At 38.0% G+C, this 14,082-nt stretch overlaps 1 pseudogene; it reads left to right on the top strand.

The window, feature by feature from the left end:
- The first annotated feature begins 12,573 nt into the window (after positions 1-12,573).
- On the top strand, positions 12,574-13,879 carry LOC120281098 (annotated as a pseudogene).
- Positions 13,880-14,082: the final 203 nt, after the last annotated feature.

Genomic DNA, 14,082 nt, shown 5'->3' with positions numbered 1-14,082 from the left:
AATGTTCTCTAATATTATTTATATTTTTCAGCAAGAAAGAATCTTTCCATGGAGTCAATTGAGTACTCTAGTGAAGATATGAGTAAGTAATGCATTTCATCTTTGTATTTTTTTTTTCAAAACTTTTTTCTTCTGAAAATTTTCCACATTAAATATTTATGTACCATCATTTTTTTCCCTATTTATATTGTTTGTTATATTATTATTTTTAAAGAGCCCCGTGAGGCTTTTATTAAAGCAAAAAAGAAAAGCAAGAGCTATACAAGAGAAGAAGGGAAGCAGCAAACCGAAAACAAGAGGAAATAAAAACAACAAAGAAGTAGCAAAGAAGAAAAAGAGAAGGAACAAGTACAAAAAACTAGAAAGAGAAGCCAGCAGCAGCAAGCAGCTACATCACCCAATGGGAGAGGTCATGCCCAATGTGATTAAGGAATAATTGATGAAGATCAGTTCCAGAGGCGACAAGCTTGAAGACGACACCCATCTAAGCCTAAGAAACAATATGAATGCGAGGTGAGTCGGCGGCTAAGAGGAGATGATTGATGGTGAAGATCCATCTAGTGAATTGCCAGGAATAGACTGGCGAAGAGGTCTGGAGCAGATCCAAGACAGAAGGATTGCAAATGAAAATTATTTGAATTGGAGTAGAAAGATCCACCACAAGCTACAAGGCAATGTTGAGAGTTTGAAGGTCCGCAGCAAGGTGGGACTCAGCAGAGGTGACATGCCTACCTGCAAAGAAGATATTGAAGTTAGACCTTGAAGAAATGAATCCTCCTTGCAAGTCTGAGTAGAAAGATTCCAGCGCGATGTAGAGAACAGGAAAGGCCCATCAAAGCTGCAGAAGTTATTAATGAGAAAATTCCTGCAGGGGGATTTTCCAGCAAGATTAATGCTTAAAGCTTGATTAACAACCCTGCGATCAATGATGTAAAAGTTAGGTGGAATGTCATGAAAGATAGCATCACATCTTGCCTTCCAAATATACCCAGCACCAAGAGCAATGATAGCTTTAATTTTTGTAAAAAAAATGTTGAAGTGAAAGCCATTCACCTGATAAAAAACCATCAGGGAACTGAATGTGTTTAGAAATGAGAGTAGAGATGGTGCTCCAAATACCTTGAGACTTACTGCAATGATTAAAAAGATGCTCAGAAGTCTCATACTCAAGATTACAAAAAATGCACATTCTTCTGGGACCCAAATTAATGGAATAAAGAAAATTAGCAGTACAAATTCTGCCATGAAAAACTAGCCAGATAAAATGCTTCACACGAGGCATAGTTTTAAGAAACCAAATTTTCCTCCAACCCACCCAGGAAGAGAAAACATATCAGCCATGATTTCAAACATGATAAACATTGGAAGCAATTTTAAGAGAATAAGCTTTATAAGCCCAAACCCAAACATTATTGGAATCATAATCAATCTGGCCAAGAAAAGGAAAAATGTCGCTAGCATGAGAACCGAAAAGCAAAGAGATACGATCAAAAATCCCAAAACGCCATTCAAAACATAAATCGAGCAAGTGAGAGAATCTAAATCAAGTCGCATGTTGAGATAAGTAGGTTTGAGAGCTATAGGAACCCTCCGAACACCAGGGATCATGAAAGAAAAAAAGGTCAATGAAGGATTAATGCAGACCGAATGAGCAAAAAGGTTTAAGAGAAGTCACCCGTGCAACAAAGGCCCTTAAAAACCAAGAGCAATTTCGAGGAAATGTAATCCTCCAAAAAGTTAATAAACCCATATTTGTGGTGCACAATACTTACCCAAATTGAATCCGTGGAGTTAAGATAACTAAAAACATGCTTAGTCTTTAGAGAATGATTGGCAACGCAAAGGTTCCGGATAGCAAGACCGCCACAGTTTTAGCCTCAATAATCTGATTCCAAGAAAACCGCATGGATGCCCTTTTCCATTGCCCCCCTTTGTGCCAAAAAAAGAAATTTCTAACAACCTTGGATATCTCATAAAGAACATATTGGTATACAAGAAAGACCGAGAGATAGTAAACTGGCATAGTAAGAATGGAAGAATTAATAAGAGTAGATTTAGCTGCTAAGGAAAGATTAGAGTGCTTCCATCTGGAGCAAGTATGGGAGATTTTGTCCATGATAGGTTTAAAAATGAGAAACTTTAAGTCATTTAGGGTATATGGGAATGCCCAAATAGGTAAGAGGGAAAGAAGCAACAGGAAATTTAAGAATAGAATTAATACTTCTCGCCACTCTATAATTGAACCAAGAAGGTAAATAAATAGCAGATTTGGTAACATTGGCTTTTTGGCCAAGAAGGAGAGCATAAATCTCTAAACATAAATTGATGTTCCTAGTAGCTAAAACGAGAGGCCTTGGTGATAATAAGCAAATCATCAAAGATACATGAGATGGTTAAAGTTGTTGGAAAAGAGTTGCATCAAAGCCGTGGATTAAGCTAGTACTAAGAGCCTTGTTCAAAAATAGAAGAAAGATTCGAGACACTAAGATAAAGAGATAAGAAGAGATAGGATCTCTTTGGCGAACACCACGGGAAGAAGAGAACTAATTCGAAGGTAAACTATTAACAAGGAGGGATAAAGAACTAGACCTCAATCAAATGTTGATCCAAGATATCCAAGTGTTAGGAAATTTCATCTTAGCTAAAGTGGCGAGAATTGTACTCCAATTAGGCAAATCATAAGCTTTTTCAATATTGATTTTAGTCAACATCCTAGGGGGGTTCTTAGTATCATTCTCCAAAGTGTGCACTATCTCATGTAAGGTGATAATATTATCAAAGGAGCACTCGACTCAAAACAAAAACCAACTTGTTCATGACTAATGAGCTTAGGGAGGACACTCTTATGTCGATTAGCAAAAATCTTAGTCACAATCTTGAAGCAGACATTACATAAGGAGATAGGGCGATAGTCAGAGACAAACCTGGGATTATCCCTTTTAGGAATGAGAGTGATGTAAGTTCTGCCCGAAGAGGTCAATAACATAGAATTATCAAAGAAGTAGGAAATAGCCTCAAAGAGACTATCCCTAATATCTGGCCAAAAAAAAGGATAAAATTCAGCATTGAAACCATCAAGGCCAGGAGCCTTACAAGAGGGAAGATCCTGTAAAGTAGCAAAAACTTCATCCCGAGTAACACGCCGGATAAGGACAGAACCCTCATGCTCAGAAAGAGAAGGAAGATCATTAGGAAGGGCATTAAAAATGTCAATAAAGTTACTACCAGAGTTATCAGACCACAAATTAGAATAAAAGTTAACAAACATACTCTCAATATCTGAGTGATCAGAAGCAACATTACCAGAATTATCACAGACCTGAGAAATAGTATTAAAATGAGTGTAGATATGAATTATATTATGGAAGAAGGTAGTGTTATGATCCCCATCCTTAAGCCAGAGCAAATGAGCACACTGAGCTCACCGCAAGGAGTTATGGTGTTGTAAGATCAAGCAAAACCGCTTATAACTCTCCATCAGCGGATCAATGCTCACAGGATCTAGAGAATCACTCAGCTCCAAGGAGCGAATAGAATCTTCAGTTTCCCTTAGAACAGCATCCAGCAGAGTTAAACCAGAAGACCTCCATGACAAGATTTTAGAACGAGTACGACAGAGAAGATGAGTAAAGGAATGTAAAGGATTACCATGAGGGAAAGCCGACCATTCCTCCCAAACCGCATCATGACAACCCGATAGTCCAATAAAAAAATTATGAAAATGAAATAAGATCTTGAGGGAGTAAAGAAAGAGAAAGAAGGAGAGGGCATGATCGGAGAAAATACAGTGAGTCGAACAGTGAGAAACCTAGAGAAAATTAGAAGGCCAAGCTAGTTAGCCAAACCTCGATCCAAGCGTGCCTAGCGCCCGATAGACCCGCTTGATTATTGCACCGTGAATCTACAAACTGTAAAAAGTTTAGGATCCGATAAGGTTATTACTCAATGAAATCAAAAAGAGCATGAGCCTTTGTGAATAGTAATGAAAAGAACCATCAGCGATGCTCATTAGGACCAGTGATGGTGTTAAAATCACAGTTAATGAGCCACGGGAAATTCAAAATAGTGATTTTGGAGAGCTCTACCCAGAGGGCGCACTTAGACACAAATTTGTTAGAATTATAAATCACAAAAATAATACAACTAGAATTAAAAAGAGGGAGAAATGACAAGATGCAACGCCCTCATGGGAAAACAACAATAGGAGACACAAGGCCTAGATGCTTTTTCCAGATAATGAAAATCCCACCAGAGAGATCGTCGGCAAGGAGGACGGCCTAGTTCCACTTATTAACAAATTTACCACAAAGACGATCAACACGGGCACCATTAGCACGAGTTTCAACCAAAGAAAGGATCGACGTCAATGAGCTTTGATCAATAAGAAAAATCCGATCAACACTGCTTTGGAGGAGAACCCTCTGCAATTCCAAAGATATAATTTTTAGCATCAATCATTAAAAACAATTAACATGAAGAGAGAGATCATAGAAAAGAAGACTTTCATGAGAGGGATGAAGATAAGAAACCAGATGACCAAGGGGTCAAAGATTAATTTCTAGGCTCGCCAACCTCTAGTCTTCCCTTCTTCAGGGAGGAACCCAGAGACATGCGTCCCTTTGCGAATTAGGGTTTCCTTCGAATTCTTTTCCGATATTTGAATGAGAGTCATAGAGTCATCCACGTACCGTCCCGACATGTCATCATCCGACATGTCATCATCGAGTCCCTGCATCACCTTCATCTCTTGTCTCACTCCCGCTAGAGAGATCCTCACCCTAGTAGATAGAATACGGTCCACTGACCATTGAGTGATGGTTCTCAGATGAAGGAGAGCTAAGAGTGGAAGGAGATAAGATTGAAGAGTGAATAGTGGAAGGGGGAGACCCAAGCGTGTGCTGTGAGGGTTACAAACAGGGGAATTGAGGAGAGCTGGAGGACTAGTGCTCAAAGCTTGCGTGGGAGTGGAAGATGTTTTCGGGACTTGATCCACTTTCAAATTGGTAGTGTCATTGTTAGGGAAAAAGTGGGTGAGATATTGTTTTCGAGGGGCGAGGATCCGTAGGAATCTCAACAGTCGGGACATCTCGGGCCACTCGGATCCTCCATCGGGATTTGGTCTATATTGTAATAGTGGAATCGCGAGGCTCGAGATGAAACAGACCCACCACGGCCACAACTCTTCGCTCCAATCCATGTGCCTTGGGACGGGACACCACTAGGAATGAGGGAGGAACGTTCTCCCTCACCCTGCCACTGCTAGTGGAGGCCGAACGAGATGAGAACCAAGATCTCGCCCCGGCACGACTCACGCCCGGTGAGAGCGAGCATCCAAGAACTGAATTCAGAATCATAAGGGTTTTTCATTCCCTGTGGATTATTTGAGGAGAGATCCTTATCCATACACTCATTGCCAGTAGCCTCGGTCCGTAACGACCCTACCGCCGATCCCCGGTTGCTGAAACAGGAGAACAAGACCTAGATCCATGTCCGATAACACGACAAGTATAACAAAAAGTAGGCAACCTTTCATAAAGAACAACCACGAAGACTCGATGAGAGTCATCACCAACCCAAAAACCGCGAAAAAGCGCTTCGATAGGTCTATTTCGATACACACTCTAGCAAACCAGGATCTAGATAGAGAAGTAGTAAGACTATCAACCTTCAAAAGATTACCCAAATGAGCAGTAACAGTTTCAAGGGTCTCACCATCCCACATTTCAATAGGCAAATTATGAAGTTGTCGCCAGATCGTAGCGGTAGTGAGTTTAGCAAAGGTAGGTTCAAAGAAAGGTTGCCATGGAGCAAGCTGGAGGGTAAGCCCCCCAAGAGACCAGGGCCTTCAGTGAGGAGGTATTTCATGGCATCATGAGAGGCACAACGGACCAACATGAATCCATTAGGAAGATCGAAAATTTGTAGCTCACCGGGACGACCGACCATTTGTCCATCGAGCTTTCACTTGGTCAAACGGAGGGCTTATCAAGAACTTGCCCTAATAAAGCGTTCTGGAATTTCATTTGAGCTCAAGAGAGGGAATCACCATCAAGTTTGACGTAACAGGGAGGAGAAGAACTCTTGAGTTTCTCCAACAGCTGAGGGTTGTGAAGGGGGGAGGGATCAGGAACGCGAGAGTGGAAGGAGGCGACTTGGGCCCAAGATTGCGGAGGAGGCTGGGAAGGAGAGGTCTGGGGAACTTGTCCCCCACTTGCCATGGCAAGGGGAGAAGAGCGGAACACAGGGGAACAGGCCACGGGGAACCTAGAACACAAGGGGAAGAGGACTTCAAGATGGCTTGTGAGAATTATATTGTTTGTTATTGATTTGCTTGATTTTTGTGCTATGTTTCAAGACCAGGTCTCACAAAGAAGTTTGTTGCTTGTCTGGGATTTAATAGTAGGAGGTATACCCTTTGCATCTAGAGCTAATAATGCATTTTTTTAAAACCTTCCCATCCATAGACAAAACTATTTTTATCTGGGCTTTCTTTGAAGTTATGTTTTGACACATTGAAAAGGTTTTCTATTTGGTGGTAACTTCACATAGGGTGAAAGAACGTAAGAAAATAATTTTTCTCCAATTATAGTGCATCCTGAATGTAGTAGTGCAGTTTTTAATTTGTGATGAATAAATTTGTCTCTATTGAAAGGAATAATACTAGAAATGCTAATCTATTTAATTTCCTACTGAGTATTGCTATAACTGTGACTTTTCATTTTTTACCAGGGTTGCTATTCAAAAGCTTGAGAATACTAAGACTGACCTGCAAAATGAAATTACAAAGGGGGTAGCTCTCCTAGCCAGAAAATTGTTTTTACTTTCTGATATAAAAGATCTCAAGAAATTTAGCATACTGTAGGCAGAATGATTTACAGACAAGGTCTGCATTATTAGGTAAAAGGAAATGCAATTCTGCAAACAAGCTTAGAGAAAAGAAAGGAAGCACTGTATGAAAGACGTTTGGCTCTTGAGCAAGATTTAGGTCTAATAAAGGACATTGCTGTCCTCATGAATTTCTATGCTTGATTTTCCTTTTCTTAATTCAAACATCTGACATTTGAAAAGACCTTGCATTTCATTTTGGATGAAAGCCATTGCTTCTGGTAACTGCATATTTTAGCACAATAGTCTGCTACTGACCTCTGTTTTTGGACTGTGGAAAAGTTAAGGGAGCAGTTACAGAAGGAGAGAGACTCGAAAGGAGTCCTTGGAGTCTGGGTTAATGAACATTAGACGTGGCAATTACCAATAACAGCAATTATGGATTGCAAGGTCAATTCCCATGATACTAAACAATCTTATCAATTAATATAGTTGAAATTTGTGCCGGACTCATAGTGTAGCATTGTCCTAAAGACAAAGGCAGATCTTGAAAAATTGCTCTTACTGTAGCAGATATCATTAATTTGGAGCATAAAGTTAGTAATCTTCGTGGGCAGCTAAGTAATCAGATGAAGCTAGGCTATGCTTCCTTGTGTGAATCTTACATCAGCAATTATACAAAATGCATCAATTAGATGTGTAAGGGTTTTATCTGCGTGTCTTCTCTTTGTACCTTTATGAACATTTCCAGATCCTAGGTACATTCAGTTATCAAAATGGGTATTCTTGCACTCCACACAATAGACTGTGAGATGTGCTGGTTTTCTTTGTTTTAAATTTTTATGTAAATTTTTATATTTGTAACGGTGAATGTGCAGATATCATTAATTTTCAGTTATCAAAATGGGCAACTAAGATATCATTTATGGTCAGTCTTCTTCCAAAGAGTGGATCATAGTACCACAGGACGAGAACATACAATTAGATTTACATCTATGGCACCTATATTGGTGTACACACTTGCATAAATACATACAATACTACATAATAATTCAATTTGTGCTTGTAACAGTTATTGATGGAAATAAAAATTGCATATCTGGCATGATCACTTTTTAAAATTGATTCCTCATTTGTTGAAATGTGCCATATATTGAGTAGCAATTGATGCCTTGCAGCATAGTTCATCTGGAAGAGACCCGCAGAATGTTCAAGCATCGAGATCAGGTATGTAAATATGAGCTTCCCTAGAATACTCTGCTCAAGCCAACTAGTCTTTATGATAATATATCTGTAGGAATCAGTGCCTTTTCCTCCCTCAAAGAAATAACAGCTGGGACTGGTGCCCATAAAAATTATTCTATTAAGGATGACGTGATTTAATTTTCTCATTGTAATTTCCAGCAAAGTTGAGCCAGATCTGGTAGCTAATTGTTTGTCTGTCCATGCACAGAACGTCTTTTCTAAAGCAGACTCTAAAGATGTCAATACAAAAAATCTAGGTTCGCCTTCTTCATCTACTATGCACACTACCCATAAGCAACATCTGGACACAAATAAGAATAGCTCAGTACCTAAAGGGTCCAATTTCGCTCTATTTTCAGATGAACCAGCAATTACCCATAAAGTTGTTTCAAAGAGAACCTCTTCAAAGTATGATGTTAGTCTCCATTTTCTTTTTCATGGATCTTGATTTTTTTTTTCCATATTTTTTGTTCAAACTATAATGCATTTAAAATCTTTAGCCTCAAGCCGATTCCTTTTATGGAAAAAAGTCTGCCATCAGCATGGGCACTCAAAAGCAAAGGAATGTGATGGAAAATCCTCCTCCCACAAAACCAGAGACAAATGCAGTAAATTTGATTAGTACTTCTCTAGTTTCTAATGATGATCAGTCTACTGCAGAGTCGTTAACAGTAAGCTGTGATATCCTATCGGCTGGGTCCTTTTCATCAGCCCATAATGCGAAGAAGATGGATGAAAATTCAGGGCCCATACCAAATAGTGCAACGAACTTAGAGCAACCTGAAATCTTTTTGGATCTAGTAATGTGCCATCCTCTGGCGATCCAACTTCTCTTGGTGTTTCTTCAAAGAAATATAGTTCAAAGGGTGAGGTAAACCATTTATAAGTTTACTCTTATCTGTTTGAGTTATATCCCGGCTCTCCTTTATAATCATGTTTGTGGGCTCTCATACTTATGAATTTGTAACATAAATGTTAGTATCAAACAAAACATTTAACGGATGAAAATGACGTTAATTGACAACTACTCTGCATTTGCATCAGGAAACAGCTTTTGTAACATCGGCTGCGCTGACTAAGCTGATAAGCAGACTTCAATTCCTCAAGGAACGACAGGCCCAGCTTGTAAATGAACTACAAAACCTTGATGCAAATAGTGCATCATCTTCAGGTCATTCATTTGTTTAATACCATCAAACTATCTCATCTTTGTTTCCTCTGGATCTAAAATTTTTATCTCAATATGTTTCTTATTTTATTTTATTTATTTATTTTGTGCAGATGCAGAGCAAACATGTATCATCTAATTTTGCAGACTCTTGAAATTTCTTTGCTGCTTTTGCAAATATGAGTCTGCAACATATGAAAAGTCGAAAAATTATCATCTTATGGAACTAAAGAAACATCGCATAAAGTGAGATGTTCTTTGTTTAACATGCATAATAGAGTGGTTCAAATTCGTTTGATCATACATAATAAAAACTTATTATCAGTTTATAAATCCCAGATTTGGTTTTGTAGTGGTCCATTTAATGTTGGTTTTTGGTAGGACCTCAAGGTTGTGGTACTATTATTAAAATGTTTTGAAGAGGCTATCTGTTACACTGTTTGAGAATTGGCATTTGATACTACTATTTTTATGGTGTGAAATTAATAAATTAAAATATTAATGTTGTCTTTTATAATTTCTCATATATATATATATATATATATATATATATATATATATATATATATATATATATATATATCTTTTGTTTGTCTATATTAAAAAGCAGATTTTGATTAGCTATTAAAAATATCTACTCAATTTACAAGGCTTATAACGGCAAATAAAATCTGCCACTATAAGATATTAAAGAAATCTATAAGACTTATAGTGGTAGAAATATTTTGTCACTATAAAATTTATAGCGATAAAATTTTCCCCAGCTATAGGAATATTAAACAAATCTATAAATTTTATAGCGACAAAAATGTTCTGTCCCTATGGAATTTATTGTGCCAAAAAATTTCCACCGCTAAAGATTATTGTGTAGTTCTAACCTAATAGATGGAATAGCAGACAGAATGTGTACATTTGTTGCAAAAAATGTTGCAAAAATATATAGCAACCGAGGTTTTAGTGGATAATTGGCTATTTGCCCCTATAATAATATTGAGGCTAAAATGGAACCTATAGCGACAGATTTTTCAGCCGCTATAAATCCCTTTTCTTGTAGTGACAATTTCTTATACATTATTTCTTGCTTACATTTTCACATGCTAATTTTCCAAAATAGTTGGGGTTGAATCAACCTAATTTATGTTCTCGCCTTATTTGTTATCTATATGTGTGGACCCCACGTCTTGTATATTCATATGATATATATACTGTACAACCATACAATATTAATAGCGAAACTCCTACCAAACAATAGAGAAACTCTACATTCCACACATTGATTGACTGATGCTTAAGTTGCACCATGGAATTCATATGATATATACCATACAACCATACAATATTAATAGAGAAACTCTTACCAAACAATATAGAAACTCTACCTTCGACCCATTGATTGACTGATGCTTAAGTTACTTCAACGCCTATAAATAAATCTCTCAGATAGAAGTACCTAAAGCAAACAGCATAACACCATTGCTAAAACTGGTAGCCAAGCTATGTCTAGCAAAATCTAAGATCGCGCTAGTGAGTTGAAGGCTTTCGATGAGATGAAAGCCGGTGTCAAAGGCCTTGTCAACGCGGTATCACGAAGTTCCCACTTCTTCATACATCCAACCGAACAAATTTCGGCTTCCACTATTGAGTTCAAGATCCTAGTCCTTGACTTGAAAGACATTAATACAAGAAAAAGCGTAGTGGTTAAGAAGATTAAAAGAAGCTTTCAGGAGACAATTGTTTTTTCAAGTGGTCAACCATGGAGTGCCAAAGGAGTTGATGGATGAGATGCTCGATGCGATTAAGAGGTTCATGGAGGAGGAAGTGAAGGTGAAGGAAAAAAATACTACACTTCGAGATACTTGCAGAAGGTGCAATTCAATAGCAACTTTGATCTTTATAGAGTAAATTTTTCAAGAGGCCACAAACTTTGCTTTTTCAATTCGCATATCTGAACTTTAATTTGAATCAAAAAGGTTACCTAGCTTTAGTTCTCTTTTACTGGCAAGTCATCCTAACAAAACCCTAATAAATCCAATTATTCGATGCTGATGTGGCGGCCGAGCTTACGCGATCGCTAGTTTAATCCTCATCGGCGTCCACATCATCATCATCATCATCATCATCATCATCATCATCATCATCATCAACATTACACACAATCTACAAATCCGGATCAACACCCAGGATGCTCCTATGTGAAACCCTAGATCTCATCGATAGGACGGTTCAGCTTCAACATTGCTAGATCCAACCAAAGCCACTTGACCCTCTTCTTCGACTTCTTCAACCTCGCTCATCGGCTCCGCCCATGAAGCTTCCTCGCAGTGCTTCTCTTCAAGCCCGCCTCGAGCAACTACCCTTCGATCTCGCTAGCAAGGGTATGGGCATCATGAACTCCATCAATGATATCTTTGAGAAGCTCGCTGACGGGAGGCATCTCGCTTGGCTGCTACAAAGACCTCCGCTTTGTCTTGTTCTTCCCGGAGAGCTCCCCAAGAATGCCATGTCCGAGGGCACCAAAGGTCGTCACCAAGTTTATCGGGTTCTTAGATCTAGGGTTTCTTTCTTGATTTCATGTTCTTGATTCTCTAATATGTAATTTGCTAAGATAGGGTTTGCTAAGTTTTCTTTGATAGTTTGTAGGAATGGATTGTTGAATGAATGAATCGAGAGTTGAAATTCTAAACCTATAAATTGTGATGTTTCACATTATTTTCTTTTTATCCGATTGAATTTATTCTCCCGAAATTTGGGATTTTTGTTTTGTTTTTCAAAGTAATTTCAACATTTTTGTTCTTGATTTTCGGGATCATTCTTTGATGATGTTTTACCGGTTTTAAACATCTAGTTCTCATTGTTATACTTGCAATTGATTTTTAGGATCATTCTTTGATGAGCGCATAGTGTCGACCCTACGCTGGAGAGAGGACATCGTCGATTCCATCGACCGATCAGCTAGCAATGGATGAGCGGAGCATGGTGAAGTTCTCGACCGTCCGATCACTGAGATCTAGGGTTTCACATAGGAGGATCCCAGCCGTTGATCTGGATCTATAGATTATGTGGAATGTTGATGATGATGATGATGATGATGATGATGATGATGATGATGATGATGATGTGGAATGTTGATGAGGATAAAGCTAGTCTGGGTCAGTAAGCTCGACCTCCACAGTGACAGATCGAACGATCAGATTTGTTAGGGTTTTGTTAGGGTGACCTGCCAGTGAAAGAATTAAAGCTAGGTAACTTTTTTTATTCAAATTAAAGTTCGGATACTAAATAAAAAAAAAGAAGCAAAGTTTGGTGGCCTCCAGAAAAATTTACTCAATCTTTATATGTCTCCGATTGCAAATTGGGGTGACAATTTGTTTCTTCATATGGCTCCGGAGCCTCCAGCACTAGAAGACATACCTCTGGGTTGCAGGTGAATGATATAGTGCTTAACTTAAGTAAAAAATGGATATGAGCATATATACATCTAACTAATGCAAACATCGGTGTGATTTGAACATGAAGGGAGATAGTTTTTGAGTATTCATTTCACATGCAAAAACTTGGAGAGCTACTGCTTGAGTTGCTGTCAGAGGCTCTTGGTCTGAAACCTGATCACTTGAAAGAGATGGAATGCACAAAAGGAATTAGTCTTGCTTGTTATTACTATCCACCATGTCCAGAGCCCCATCTCACAATTGGAACTGGTAAGCACTCTGATTCAGACTTCCTTACAATCCTTTTACAATATAAATCAATTGGTGGGTTGCAAGTTCTTCATAACAATCAATGGATTGATGTTCCTCCCTCTCCTGACTGCTAGGTGATCAACATAGGTGATCTTTTGCAGGTACAGTTAATATTCAAATTAATAAATTTACATTTGAATCAATAGCAGTGTGCCAACGGTCTCTTTGACCTATTGGCACATAGTGCTTTTGCATTGAGTGTTTATTTTTGAAAACCCGAGATTGAATCTCAAAACCCACCCACGTAAAGGGAAGGCATAGGTGTTTGTTGAGCACATTTCTAACTTCCCTTAAATGGGGGTGCTTATGGCTTATTTGTCAATATATACATATTAGCATTTATCAGTGAATATGATTAATCTTTTCCTCTGCCATCTCAAGTTTGTAGTTTTATCATATCCATCTATTATGATGTCAGTATCATTTGTTTTCATGAATGTTTGATAATAGACAATAATTATTGATCCGTTAATTTAGTAAATTTGAATATGACTAAGTGCATATGAGATTTGCATACAGTGTATAGTGAATACTGATAAACAATCTGATTAGTTTGTATGTTATGCGAGTCTATTTCACTGCAAAGGTTTGCACATAATATATCCAGACTTTGGAATGTTAACAAATATGTTATCTTTTGATGTGTAGTTGATCTCAAATGACAAGCTAAAAAGTGTCGAGCATAGAGTGCTTGCAAAGCAAGGAAGGGCCAAGACTTTCAGTTGCAGGCTTCTTTTAGTAGTCCCTATAGCCCTTCCTCAAGGCTTTACGGTCCTATTAAAGAGTTACTTACTGATGGAAGTGCCCTATATACAGAGAAATTCTTATAAATGAGTTCATCAAATACTACAACTCCAAACTTCTTGATTGGAAGTCTGCACTTGATTATTTCAAGCTATAAACTTAAATTTTGTTTTTATGTGACAATAATACCGTTAAGTGTGAAATGTTTGGTTTAGTGGTAAGATTTAGATTGCATGATTAAGAAAGGAAAATTAATTATAATGGTTTGATTGAGAAGGGAACATAAGTGAATGAGGTCCAAGGAATTAATCGATTGCTTATGGGAGTTTTATTGTATATTTCTTATATTTTGTGTCTCTC

Source organism: Dioscorea cayenensis, chromosome 17, assembly GCF_009730915.1.
Source record: "Dioscorea cayenensis subsp. rotundata cultivar TDr96_F1 chromosome 17, TDr96_F1_v2_PseudoChromosome.rev07_lg8_w22 25.fasta, whole genome shotgun sequence".
Classification (NCBI taxonomy): Eukaryota; Viridiplantae; Streptophyta; class Magnoliopsida; order Dioscoreales; family Dioscoreaceae; genus Dioscorea; species Dioscorea cayenensis.
This window is presented reverse-complemented; position numbering and strand designations above follow the sequence as displayed.